At 38.7% G+C, this 14,167-nt stretch overlaps 1 pseudogene across 1 annotated transcript; it reads right to left on the bottom strand.

Annotated features, from left to right (window-relative positions):
• Positions 1–10,003: 10,003 nt before the first annotated feature.
• Positions 10,004–10,851, bottom strand: LOC309962545 (centromere protein U-like; annotated as a pseudogene). The gene has a single exon. The product of its transcript is annotated as a centromere protein U-like (transcript).
• Positions 10,852–14,167: the final 3,316 nt, after the last annotated feature.

Raw genomic sequence — 14,167 nt, 5'->3', positions numbered from 1 at the left:
ATAATGTTAAACTTGAAAAAATGCATTAATGTATTAAATGATTTTTATACCCATAAGCATTACCTTATTATATGATGTCTGAAGGAGGAGCTGGTGCAATTATCTGAATATGATTAGTTTTATAATGGAATGGGGAAGCAAGGAGGGAGAACTGGGCTCATTTTTTCCTTTTTGGAAGAATGCATAAAGCTGTGTTAACTGACGAAGGAGAGAACTTAGCTTTCAGGGGATTTGGGTTTGAGGAGGGAACAGTAAGTTCTAGCCAAGCTGGGAAACTTTGGGAGGTTCTAATCTGCAGAAAGTAGAAAGCCTCCATGTACCAAGAACATGGAAATCATGGCCCCAGTTTGGGCTTTGAATCTGCCACAGTTCTGTTCCCAGAACTGCATGAAGTAGCTCAAAGGGTGTATGAGCTGGAAAAATATTTAGAAGACTCTAGAATTGCCATGATGAAAAAAATATAGTCTCATGTCTCAGTCCTCACAGAGCTTATAGTTTAGAAAGGGAGGTAGATTTAACCACACATAGAAACAAAGCTGAAGTTATGCTGTGATGGGTGGGAAAACTGGAGCCATACAGAATACCAGGAAAGCCTCTAACTGGGGAATTTGAACCTCTGTATTTCATCGAAACTTAAGAGGCAGTTTTTATATGATGCATGGTTATTCTATGTACCACTGAGAAAAAACTCATCCACAATGGAATTCCTAAAAGGGAACCTCCACATGAAGCTGGGATGCCCCCCGCAATAAAAGGGCAAGTGAGAAATAAATGATCTCACGGAAAGGGACAACAAGGAAATTTACTTGTCTCAATGTCGGCACTGAGCTGATGGAGGAAAAGAAAACTCTCCCGAGAATTTCAACGTCAAGTCAGTGCTTAAGTGTTCTCCATCTGAATTCACATCAGTAATATGTCCCAAAACTCAAGGAGAGAATTTAAAGTGACTTCAGACTGGTAATTCCCTGAGATGACTGGCAGAGGCAAACTGTTGGAAGAATTGACTTGCATCCGGGCCAACAGTACTCACAAGACTCCACTTACTTGTAGGACACACTCTAATCTCAGAGAGGCTAAAGTATGAAGAAACTGGGATGGAGGTTGGGTCTCAAAGATTCACAGGCTCTACCTTGGTGAGGAGGTGGGAGGACATTCCAGTCACAGGCATGAGCACATGCAAAGGGCCCCAAGGAGAGGGAGGCTCAGGGAGGTCAGGGGACAGGAGGGCCGAGTGTGCAGAGCACAGAAGCAGGGAACATGGTGGTGAGTCAGGCTGGAGAGGTGGGCTCAGGTGAGACCGCACAGGGCGTTGGAGCCACATGAAGGAGTTTTGTCCAGATCCAAAGAGAAATGGGGGAGACTAAAAGGTTTTTGGAGGGAGAGTTTGAGAGAATCACATTTGTGTTTAGAAACAATGATTTTGGCTTCAGTAAGAAAAATGGATTGAGGGTAGATGGAAGCTTAGTGGATGGTGCCTACAAGTATAATGGTCCAGCAGTCCCCAACCTTTCTGGCACCAGGGACCGTTTTCGTGGAAGACAATTTTTCCAAGGACTGTGGGTTGGGGATGGTTTCGCGGTGATTCAAGCGCATTACATTTATTGTGCACTTTATTTCTATTATTATTACATCAGCTCCACCTCAGATCGTCAGGTATTAGATCCCAGGGGTTGGGGACCCCTGGTAACCTATGACTCTCCTCTTTGCAAGAAGGATAACCCGGAAAGACTGAGGCTCACTTTGGACTTAACCGACTGAAAGGGAATAGTCCTCAGACATGGCGAGATCAGAGAGCGTCACCCATGCCAGGAGGTCTGTGGGTGATAGGGATCCTGGGGAAGGACCCTAGTGGACTCTGAAGGTGTGGCCTGGCTTTCTCATAATATATCTTACAACACATTATTTGCCCCTTTTTTGTTGTTGTTCTCAAGTGAACTGCCAAGAAACCGTAAGTGTTTTGAAAGAGATTTTCACAAAACAGATGATGATGTTTTCTTTAAATTCTCACCTGTCTTACTTTTTAATGAAAATTTCCTGACATTCAGTAACTTGGGACTGGTTCTACAATCAGAGAAAGGCAGGGTGTATAGTCTCAGTGGATGAATTTGCTATGTTTGGTCTTTCTGCAGATGCCTTAACTCTGGCTTTTTATTATTTTATCTTTGAACTCTGAAGACAGTGTTAGGAAAATGACTTCCAACACTTATGAGATTTAAAATTTGCTCATTGTTTTACAATTTTGCTTTATAAATAAGCATAAAATTATATAAACAGGCATTAGTGGGATCATATCACACATATTTGGATTTTATTTAGTGAAATTATATTTTTCCTGTTTCCTTTTTTACTTGCTTTTCTCCATTCCTAGCCTTCCCAGTCCATGACTCTGTAACCCCCTCCCACCAGTAACCCATGAAATTTATTTGTTTAATTAAAACTTACGTAGTGCTAATAGGAACTGGGCATGTTTTAAGCACTTGATAAACTTTAGAGTCTGATGAACCTTGTGGGTTTCTTCTCAGAATAATGTTTTTTAAATGCATAAAATAAAATGCATGGGATTACAAAGAAAACCAATTATACTGAAAAATATTATCAAATCTTTAAAATATTGTGATATTAAATATCATATTATTTAATAGCACATTAAATAAAAAGATCTAGTGTCAGGTCAAATAACTGGCATATTTCAAAGTAATGATGAGCATAAATAACATTTTGAGATACTTGGAACACCTCTGACGTGATAGGAAAATATTTGTAATTGTAGTTGTAACACAGTCACAGGTATAGTAAATAATACTGCAGTTTTTTGCCTATATTCAGAATTGAAGGAAGTGCTAAACTTCAGGTGGATGTTGTGGAAATCATTTTTTCTATTCAAGTTTGTGCATCAACCCCCGGTAAAGATATTAGTGCCTTTTGGGGGAGGAATGCCATTTCTACCAAATGAACAGAGTATCTTGTACTCTGTGTGTTCAGAGCTCATAAGAATGTAGTTTGGTATTCAGGGAAATAAAAGTTGATGTTTCCATGTTGGTAGAGGAACACATGGGAATTGCTTATACGTCGAAGCTAAAAAATGATAGAAATGAACTTATTTACAAAACAGAAATAAACTCACAGACACAGAAAACAAACTTATGGTTACCAAAGGGGAATGTGGGTAGGGGAGGGATAAAGGAGGAGTTTGGGATTAGCAGATCCACACTAATATGTATGAAATAGATAAACAACAGGTCCAACTGTATAACACAGGGAACTATATTCAATATCTTATAAAAAACTATAATGGAAAATAATCTGAAAAAGAATATATATGTATATATATTTATATATAAAAAATATATATACATATATATAACTGAATCACTTTGCTGTACACCTGAAACTAACATAACATCGTAAATCAACTATACTTCAATAAAAAAAAAAAGAACCCCAGGTTTGTGGACAGACACCTGCACGTGGGCATCTAAAAGGGCATCTGGATGCATGTAAAGGAGGCCTGTGGTCTTCACTCCTTGTTCTCTTCTCAAATTACTTTCCCAACTCAGTAAGGGCCACACAATTATAAAATCCACTCACTCAATTATAGAAACCATTTACCCAACTATAAAAACAATTCACCTGATTGTAAAACCCAGAAGCCTGGGAATCATCTTTAACTTTCTCCTTTCCCTCACCCTCATGTCCAGCCCATCACCACCAGGGGCTGTCAGTGTTCCCTCTAAAATTTTCCCCCAATCCATTCATTTCTATCTCCATCGCCATTTCCCAATCCAATCTCCATCACCTCTGACTTAGCCTCTTGGATTCCACTTTTCTTTCTTTGAAACTTGTTCTCCATAATGATTTTATAACACATTCACTTATGGTCAATTAATCTATGACAAAGGAGGCAAGAATGTACAATGGAGAAAAGACAGTCTCCTCAACAAATGGTGCTGGGAAAACTGGACAGCTACATACATGTAAAAGAATGAATTTAGAACATTCTCTCTAATAGTATAAACAAAAATAAACTCAAAATGGATTAAAGACCTAAATGTAAAACCTGAAACCATACAACTTCTAGAAGAAACAAAGGAGAACACTCTTTGACATATACTGTAGCAATATTTTTTTTGTTTTCAAAGGCAAAAGAAACAAAAACAAGAATAAACAAATGGGACCTAATTAAACTTAAAAGTTTTTTCACAGCAAAGGAAAACATCAACAATATGAAAAGACAACCTACTGAACGGGAGAAAATATTTGCAAATGATATATGACTGATAAGGGGCTAATATCCAAAATCTATAAACAGCTCACATAACTCGATATCAAAAAAACAAACAACCCAATTAAAAAATGGGCAGAAGAACTGAATAGACATTTTTCCAAAGAAGACATGCAGATGGCTAACAGGCATGTGAAAAGATGCTAATCATCAGAGAAATGCAAAGAGAAAGACAAATACTCTATGATATCACTTATATGTGGAATCTAAAAAAAATGAAACAGGGCTTCCCTGGTGGCGCAGTGGTTGAGAGTCCGCCTGCCGATGCAGGGGACACGGGTTCGTGCCCTGGTCCAGGAAGATCCCACATGCCCCGAGCAGCTGCGCCCGTGAGCTATGGCCGCTGAGCCTGCGCGTCCGGAGCCTGTTGCCCCGCAACGGGAGAGGACGCAACAGTGAGAGGCCCGAGTACAGCAAAAAAAAAAAAAAAAAAAAAAAAAAAATGAAACAAACTAGTGAATACAGCAAGAAAGAAACAGACTCACAGACATAGAGAACAAACTAGTGGTTACCAGTGGGGAGAGGGAAGGGGGAGGGGACAAGATAAGGGGAGGGAATTAACAGGTACACACTACCATGTATAAAGTAAATAAGCTACAAGGATATATTGTACAACACAGGGAATACAGCCAATATTTTACAATAACTTTAAGTGGACTATAACCTTTAAAAATTGTGAATCACTATGTTGTACACCTGAAATGTATATAATATTGTGAATCAACTATATGTCAATAAAACAAACAAACAAACAAAACTCACTTCAGGGTCACCCCTCAAAAATTAGAATAAAATCCAAACCCTTTAACATTGTGTAAAGGCCTCGCATGGTCTGACTCTTTCTTACCTTTCAGATCTAAGTGCTTCTTTCTCACTCTTGTTTGGCACTCCAGCTATACTGGGCTCCTCTCTGGTTCTCAAACACACCAATCCTTTTGCTGCCTCCAGACATTTGCACATGCTATTTCCTCTGCCTAAAATATGCTTTCCCTAGATCTTTGCATCACAGGACCCTTCTCACCTTTTGGGTCTTAGCTCAAGTAGTACCTTCTCACAATGGCCTCACCAAACTGCTCTGATGTGGTGTCCACTTTTTCATTACTCTACTATGATTACTTTTAGATTTTAACATGCACACTTAAATGTATTGTTCTTTTTTTTGAATTTTATTTTATTTTTTTATACAGCAGGTTCTTATTACTTATCCATTTTATACATATTAGTGTATACATGTGAATCCCAATCTCCCAATTCATCACACCCCCCCCGCCCTGCCACTTTACCCCCTTGGTGTCCATACACTTGTTCTCTACATCCGTGTCTCAATTTCTGCCCTGCAAACCGGTTCATCTGTACCATTTTTCTAGGTTCCACATATATGTGTTAATACACGATATTTGTTTTTCTCTTTCTGACTTACTTCACTCTGTATGACAGTCTCTAGACTCATCCATGTCTCTACAAATGACCCAATTTCATTCCTTTTTATGGCTGAGTAATATTCCATTGTATATATGTATCACATCTTCTTTATCCATTTGTCTGTTGATGGGCATTTAGATTGCTTCCATGACCTGGCTATTGTAAATAGTGCTGCAATGAACATTGGGGTGCATGTGTCTTTTTGAATTATGGTTTTCTCTGGGTATATGCCCAGTAGTTTTGCTGGGTCATATGGTAATATGTATAAGAATATGTATATGAATTATGGTTTTCTCTGGGTATATGCCCAGGATTGCTGGGTCATATGGTAATTCTATTTTTAGTTTTTAAAGGAACGTCCATACTGTTCTCCATAGTGGCTGTATCAATTTACATTCCCACCAACAGTGTAACAGGGTTCCCTTTCCTCCACATCCTCTCCAGCATTTGTTTGTAGATTTTCTGATGATGCCCATTCTAACTGGTGTGAGGTAATACCTCATTGTAGTTTTGATCTGCATTTCTCTAATAATTAGTGATGTTGAGCAGCTTTTCATGTGCTTCTTGGCCATCTGTATGTCTTCTTTGGAGAAATATCTATTTAGGTCTTCTGCCCAGTTTTTTGACTGGGTTGTTTGTTTTTCTAATATTGAGCTGCATGAGCTGTTTATATATTTTGCAGATTAATCCTTTGTCTGTTGATTCGTTTGCAAATATTTTCTCCCATTCTGAGGGATGTTTTTTCACCTTGTTTGTAGTTTCTTTTGCTTTGCAAAAGCTTTTAAGTTTCAGTAGGTCCCATTTGTTCATTTTTAGTTTTATTTCCATTACTCTAGGAAGTGGATCAAAAAAGATCTTGCTGTGATTTATGTCAAAGAGTGTTCTTCCTATGTTTTCCTCTAACAGTTTTATAGTGTCCAGTCTTACGTTTAGGTCTCTAATCCATTTTGAGTTTATTTTTGTATATGGTGTTAGGGAGTGTTCTAATTTCATTCTTTTACATGTAGCTGTCCAGTTTTCTGAGCACCACTTATTGAAGAGACTGTCTTTTCTCCATTGTATATCCTTGCCTCCTTTGTCATAGATTAGTTGACCATAGGTGTGTGGGTTTATCTCTGGGATTTCTATCCTGTTCCCTTGATATATATTTCCGTTTTTGTGCCAGTACCATATTGTCTTGATTACTGTAGTTTTGTAGTATAGTCTGAAGGCAGTGAGTCTGATTCCTCCAGCTCCGTTTTTTTCCCTCAAGACTGCTTTGGCTATTTGGGGTCTTTTGTGTCTCCATATTAAATGCATTGTTCTAATGTCTGCAGTTAAGTAGTATCTCTGTAGCCTTCCATTAAACAATACAAAAAATGTAGCATGCTTTTATGTCTTCTGCTTCCTTTCCTTTCTCCACCTCCCATCTTTTTTTTTTTTTTTTCCAGTACGTGGGCCTCTCACTGTTGTGGCCTCTCCCGTTGTGGAGCACAGGCTCTGGACACGCAGGCTCAGCGGCCATGGCTCACGGGCCCAGCCTCTCCGTGGCATGTGGAATCCTCCTGGACTGGGGCACGAACCCATGTCCCCTGCATCGGCAGGCAGACTCTCAACCACTGTGCCACCAGGGAAGCCCCCCATCTTTTTTTTTTTTTTTTTTTTTGGTGGTATGTGGGCCTCTCACTGTTGTGGCCTCTCCCGTTGCGGAGCACAGGCTCCGGACGCGCAGGCTCTGGACGCGCAGGCTCTGCGGCCATGGCTCAGTGGCCATGGCTCACGGGCCCAGCCACTCCGCGGCATGTGGGATCCTCCCAGACCGGGGCACGAACCCGTGTCCCCTGCATCGGCAGGTGAACTCTACCCCCATCTTTTTTTAAACACATTTTTATTTGCACATTTTATTTCGGTCATGCCCCATGAAATGTGGGATCTTATTTCTCCAACCAGGGATTGAACCCATGCCCCCTGCAGTGGAAGCGTGGAGTCTTAACCACTGGACCACCAGGGAAGTCCCTCTCCATCTCCCATCTTGATTTAGTTTCAGATTATTTTGAATATTTTAACAAACAATTATTTAGACTTAAGAATAAATTTTTCTAATAGTTCATGCATTTATCTATTCCTCTGAGATTTATTTTCTTTTTTCTGAAGTTTGTTTTCTCATCATTCTTTCAGCATGGATCTGTGGGTAATAAATTGAGTTCTTGGATATAAAGGTGGATATATACATTTGTTAAAATTCATCAAACTCTATACTTAAAATCTGCACATTTCACTGCATGTAAGTTAGAAATATAGTATCGGAAAAAATTTAATAGATGAACCAATGGATACCACTGAGAACCCAAGCTGAAGAAACTTCTCTTAGAAAACAGCACAAAGAGATAAAAAATGGAAAGTATGAATATGATGTCAGGAGAGAGAGAGAGAAAGAGAGAGGACAGATTTAGAAGGTGTAACATTCAATTAATGGGAGTTTTAGGAGAAAAGGTAGTCTCTTGGAATGAGAACTGGAATGAAGGATATACTCAGAGAAATAAAGGAAATTTCCTAGAACAGAAGACAGATGGAAAGGGCCAACTGAGCAATATAAATATGTACTTTATATCCATATTTAGGCACATAGCAGTTATTGAAGTTAAGAATAGCAAAGCTGACGTGGAAATACTTAGGTGTCAGACGTGGTTTTACCCACTGGACAGAATGTAGTATGGGCCATATGTTCATCACCAATTTTTGAATATTTCCTGTGCACCAGGCATTGTGTCAGATGCTTAGTGATTTAGAAGCATGTGAGAGATGACCCTTGCCTTGAAGAAACTCTTTGTCTAGAAGGAGCAATAGACAGGTCAGTGGATAAGTGCAACCAAAGGCTGATAAATGGGAAAATGGAGCACACACATACACAGATGGGGCAGCACCAGGGGTTAATCAGCCTGGTAAGGGGAGAACAATGTCCTATCTAATTGAAGTGAGACATCTAGAAAGGAAAAATAACATGTAAAAAATTTTCTTTTCAGAATACAGTTCTTTAAATTGCTTTAGTAACAAGATGTGGGTGTGAAAGGCTGGTAGTGGGGAAAACACAGGTGTGAGGTCTGTTAGCTGTAGTCTCTAGTTACTCAGGTTAACGTGCAGTCGCTGGAGTGCTGCTCAGAGGCCCAAGTGGGTTTTGGAAAGCTTTCAATCACAAGCAACCATGAAGGTAACCGCAGACGAAGGGAAAAGATCTAAACATCTCTGGGCTTCCGCTATATCTGTGAGGGAAAAAAAGGGAAGGACCAAAGAATTTATGTACGTAGAATTTTCATGAAAGAATATATTATTTCTTTTTTTTAATTGAAATATAGTTAGTTGATTTACAATGTTGTGATAGTTTCAAGTATACAGCAAAATGATTCAGTTATACATATATATATAAATTTCAGACTCTTTTCCATTATAGGTTATTACAAGATATAGAATATAGTTCCCTGTGCTTTAAGTAGGTTCTTGTTATTTATCTATTTTTCATATAGTAGTTTGTATCTGTTAATCCCAAACTCCCACTAATTTATCCCTCTCCCTACCCTTTTCCCCTTTGGTAACCATAAGTTTGTTTTCTATGTCTGTGAGTCTATTTCTCTTTAGAATACATTATTTCTTCATAGAGTACTTGGATTTTACCTTTTATGGGTTCTATCTACAAAAGGGATAGAGAACAGGTGGGTAGGGTTGGTACTAAATGTGGAAAACCCTTTTCCGGCTGAAATCTGTAAGTAAGATGAGGTTTAGCTAAAATTTTCTTTGTTATTTGGCAGTTGATTTCTCAAAGAAAGATAACACTAATACTGAAGGTAATTTCAAGTTTCATAAAATAATTTAACTGGAGACAAATATCCCCAGATCTATTTACGCAAGGAGCCACAGGCAATAACTGAGTAAACTGCCGAATTTGGATGAAACAGAAACGAGACTATTCTATTGGCTGCAGCTCATTACATAGATCCTAGAAATGTTGGTCGTATCACTACTCATGCTTGTGAGAAAATGCTAAAGGGAACTGGATGTCTTAAATTCTACCTTTTAAAAATGGGTTCCCAGGCTTCCCTGGTGGTGCAGTGGTTAAGAATCTGCCTGCCAGTGTAGGTGACATGGGTTCGAGCCCTGGTCTGGGAAGATCCCACATGCTGTAGAGCAACTAAGCCTGTGCACCACAACTACTGAGCCTGCGCTCTAGAGCCCACGAGCCACAACTACTGAAGCCTGTGCATAGCAACGAAGACCCAATGCAGCCAAATAGAAAGAAAGAAAGAAAAATAAAAGGCAAGTTAGAAATTAGAAAAAAACAAACACAAAAAGACAAAACAAAAGTTGCCTTTTCTTTTCGATATCTGAGATCATCTTAGCGTTCTTCCTTTTCAGAGTTTTCAACATCTGGATTTCTTTAAGCAGTTCGATGAGTTCTTCTTTCAAATTAGAATGAAATTTGTTGATGGCTTCCTTACAAATTCTGAGTCTATTTTTTGTTTCTACTCTAAGGGGATGCTCTCAAATGCAGACAAAACAACATCTAACTCCATGATGTCACTGGTTTTCTTTTAAACACCAAATAGGTACACAGTCGGAAGTATCCAAATCTGTGACTTCACTTCTTGGTTTCTTCCTTTTGCCACAAAACATCTTTTTCTGAGTTTTCAGTTGACTTTCTGTTGCCAGGGTCTCTTTTTCAACAGAGAGCTCAGCACTAAGGGGTCCTATCTTTTTAGGCGTGACTGATTCAGCTGGTTTCTCTGAAAGTTCTGAAGATGCTGTAGCTGAAACAGCTTCATGTTGTCGTGTATTATGTTGTCTGCTGGTTTAACTTTTCTTCTTATATCACTTTCTTCAGTGCTTTCAGATTCATCACTAATGGACTTGAGTTTTCTTCCTGGCTTTTTTGCACTAATTTTTACAGACTCGTTTTCACTTGCTTCAATTTCAGAAGTGTCCAAACTTCTTTGTGCTTCTTTTCCTTGAGGAGTTGAGGGGATAGATGATCCGCAGTGTTTGGAGAATTCTTCCTCATCAGCATATATAGAGTGCTGTGTAGAGGAGGGTATCTTTCGTGGAGTGTGTTCTTCCTACAGTGTTCTTTGAACATCTCGTACCATACCAGAGCACCGCACTTGCCCCGGCGGGGCCATCCCAGCCCACCACTCTCTCCAGTCCCCTTTTTAAGCTAAAGTATTTTGAAGCAAATACCAGAGAGTATGTTATTTTACCTGTAAATACTTCAGTAAAATCATGGCCATCTTATAGAGAATGAACTAGTGGCTATCAGTGGGGAGAAGGAGGAGGGAAGGGGCAAGATAAGGGTAGTGGAAATAAAAAGGGATCATATTAAATTATGTGTGTGAAACTTTTGAAAATTGTAAAGCATCATAGAATTTAAAGAATTTTTCACTCAATAAAAACTATTCCATTTAGACTAGTAAAAAAGAAATCATCTTTCTTTCATATCATACTTGTTGCAGATACTCAAATTATCACTAATACTCATCATTACTTTAAAATTATAGTCGTTATTGGAGCCAACACTAGATCTTGTTATTTAATTCATTAGTAATAAAGCACATATTTCACCATATCATATTATTAAAATGATTTGACAATTGTGTTTATAACTGTTTTTCTTTTTTTAAACAAAAACATTTTTTACTTATAAAATGTAAAGAGTTACACAAATTTAGAAGAATAACACATGTATACATATATATTTATCTTTTTCAAAGGAGAATTTGCATTATGAACTATTACTAAATGTTGTCTGAATAATGAGCTTTCGTTGGCAAGGTTTAATCACTATTGTCGGTTTGGTTTAACATCAATATTACACCTTCTACTTTGAGTGATCATTTAGAGTAATATATAACTGATTTTCTTTGTAAATTTTTTTAAGTCTTGTATTTTAAAATATTATATTTTTCTTAATAGTGTTGACCTTTTTTTTTTTTTTTTTTTTTGCAGTACGTGGGCCTCTCACTGCTGTGGCCTCTCCTGTTGTGGAGCACAGGCTCCGGACGCACAGGCTCAGTGGCCATGGTTCACGGGCCCAGACGCTCCGTGGCATGTGGGATCTTCCCGGACTGGGGCATGAACCTGTGTCCCCTGCATCAGCAGGCAGACTCTCAACCACTACGCCACCAGGTAAGCCCAATAGTGTTGACCTTTGTTCCAAGCTAGAATAAGGGTAGGGAGAAAAAGATTTGTGGTTCCCTGGGGTTTTTGGTGGGAATGGAGATGAACACAAATGGCATGAGATTTCTTTTTGGAATGGTGGAAATGTTTCATATTAGATTGTGGTGATGGCTGTATAATTCTGTAATTTAATAAAAAGTATTGAGTTGTAGGTATAAAATGAGGGAATTTTGTGGTATGTAAATTACCCCTCAATAAAGCTGCTTTAACAAAAGAATAAAATTATTAAAAATCATTTTAATAATCATCTATATAGGAATGAGAATAAAATAGATTATTATAGTTTACATGTATTAAGTTCTGTGTTCAGAGCTCTTTATTAAGCATTCTGTATTGTGTCATCCTTTCAACATCCAATCAACTAGGTTCTCACTTTTCTGATGGGGAAAGTGAAGGTCCAAGAGGTGTAGTAAATTGCCAAAGATCACACAGCTAGGAAGTGATGCAACTAAGATTCAAAAAAATTTTTTTTGCCTATTCTGGATCTTGTGCCCTTAACCACTGTGTACAAATGCCTCACCACTACAACATACTTGACTTCTGAAAATAGACCCACCCTTGCATGCATGAATTAACTGCTTTGCATAAGACTATTTATTCTATTGTTTAGTGCCCTTAAATAAATTCCTTGTTGACTGAGAATTTGGGGGCAGAAGGAGAATTGGCTTTGGAGTCATACAGCTTTAGGTTAGTTAGGCATAATATTCCATCACTTTCTGGTTGTGAGACTTTGGGTGAGACTCCAGCTCTGAGTCTCAATGTTCTCATCAAATCCCATGAAGATTACATGAGACACGTGAAAGCTCTAGAGCAGCTCACTATATGGAGACTGGAACCCAGTATATGTCAGCACTCTGCTTCCACTATCTCTTCCTCCAACTCCTTCATCCCACTCTGAGTGTGCTTTCTCCTTCCCCTCCCACCATCTCTCTTCCATGCTATATTGTCAAGGCTACATTTATATCCACATATCCTAGGTTTCTTCATTTAGCATTTTTGGGGATTTAATTTCTACTTCTTTACCTTCTCCTATATACATTTAAAAACGCCTAAGCCTGGCTATTACCTTGTGTTAATTCTCATTGCATTTTTTTAATGTAACACACTTTCAGAAAGTCGGCAGGGTGTAAACAACCTATCTCATCATTTCGTATCACATTCCCTATGAGATTATGAAGTAGTATGTGCTGTATAAACCATGGCACATTTTGGTCATCACTGTGTTGTCAATTTCAATTAAGGTTGAGAACGTCTGACGAATAGATGGGGGTGGCCAGGGGAGGGGAGGGGAGGGTCAGACAGGCTGGTGGTCACATGGGCAGCCTGGCATATTCTTAAAACTGATTTACAAGGCTGTTTCAATTACCTTGGCAACTCTCCGTGGGACACTCTCCAAGTTCCTCACATTAAAGTCTTCTCATCAGCAACCACCCAAATTATCGATGATTAAAATGCATAAACCACCCAGTTCTCTGCTGGGCTCATCATATGGATGAACTCTAAGGTTTTCATAGTCTGAAATGTCAAGCTGATTCTCTGGTTGCTATTGGAAACAGTTTAGATCTCTTAAAAACACTGAATAATCTCTCCAGGTCAATTCATATTCATATTGTGACTACTGAATAAATCAAATTGGGTTAAAGAATCTTTTATAGAGAATTAAAAGGGGCTTTTTGTCAGAAATTGGTACATTATTAGTTGGCACTGGGAGACATATAAAGAGGTAGACATCTAGGTTGTATTATTCAAATATATATAGAATTAAATGTGATTTTGACTTGGTTGAGACCTAGGGCATACAAATAAAAATAAGTAAGTGCATACAGATATACATATGCACATTTCCAGATACTTCTCATGCTCAAAAATAACCATATGCAAATTGTGATTTTAGGGTCTCTGAGGGAAGATCCAAGCTGAATATGGTAGTGGCCTTGCTACTATGAGACAGAGGTGTTGCAGAATAAATCAGAAATGGGGAAAGTTCCTAAAAGTTTATCTGAGGCAAAGCAAAGTGGAAATGGGACAAGACTGGCTTGGGAAATGTGGGCAGGAAGCAAGCCTGCTGGCCCATTTTGGCTCCAGGGAGGATTTTCTACCTGGGCATCGTTTCCTGGCTTCCTAAAAACACCCAGACAGATGAGATCTGGAATGCAGTTGAGTAATAGAGATGAGGAGGTAGGGGAAAGAGATGGCTTATTAGATGGCTGCATCACAAGCTGCCCCAAAACCTAGTGCCTTAAAACAACACCATTTATTGTG

This window comes from Leucopleurus acutus (genome assembly GCF_964270905.1).
Source record: "Leucopleurus acutus genome assembly, chromosome: 5".
Lineage (NCBI taxonomy): Eukaryota > Metazoa > Chordata > Mammalia > Artiodactyla > Delphinidae > Leucopleurus > Leucopleurus acutus.
The sequence above is the reverse complement of the archived record's forward strand: the minus strand, read 5'-3'. Positions and strand labels throughout refer to the sequence as shown.